Raw genomic sequence first — 466 nt, 5'->3', positions numbered from 1 at the left:
AATTTGATGTCTGACAAAGAAATGTGATGTCTTACAAAGAAATTGAATGTCTTACAAAGAAATTGAATGTCTTACAGAGAAATTAAATGTCTTACCGAGAAATTTAATCTCGCCAGGATTTTACTCTCTTACAAAGAAATTTAATGTCTCATGAAGTAATTTAATATCTTAAGAAGAAACCTAATCTCTCAAGAGAAATTTCGTGTCTTACGAAAAAATTTAACGTCTTACATAAAATTTATAGGCTTATATAGATATTTACTGTCTAAAAAGGAATTTACTGTCTTACGAAGACACTTACCGTCTCACTGAAATTTTAAATATATATACTAGGGAAATTTAATTTCCAAAGAGAATATTTAATGTCTTACAAAGAATTTAAATTCCTTACAAAGATTTTTGATGCTGAACAGAATAAATTAATATCTTACAAAAAATTTAATGTCTTATTAAGATAGTTGATGTT

Source organism: Pteropus vampyrus, unplaced genomic scaffold (assembly GCF_000151845.1).
Source record: "Pteropus vampyrus isolate Shadow unplaced genomic scaffold, Pvam_2.0 Scaffold534, whole genome shotgun sequence".
NCBI lineage: Eukaryota > Metazoa > Chordata > Mammalia > Chiroptera > Pteropodidae > Pteropus > Pteropus vampyrus.
Note: the sequence above shows the minus strand (reverse complement) of the source record.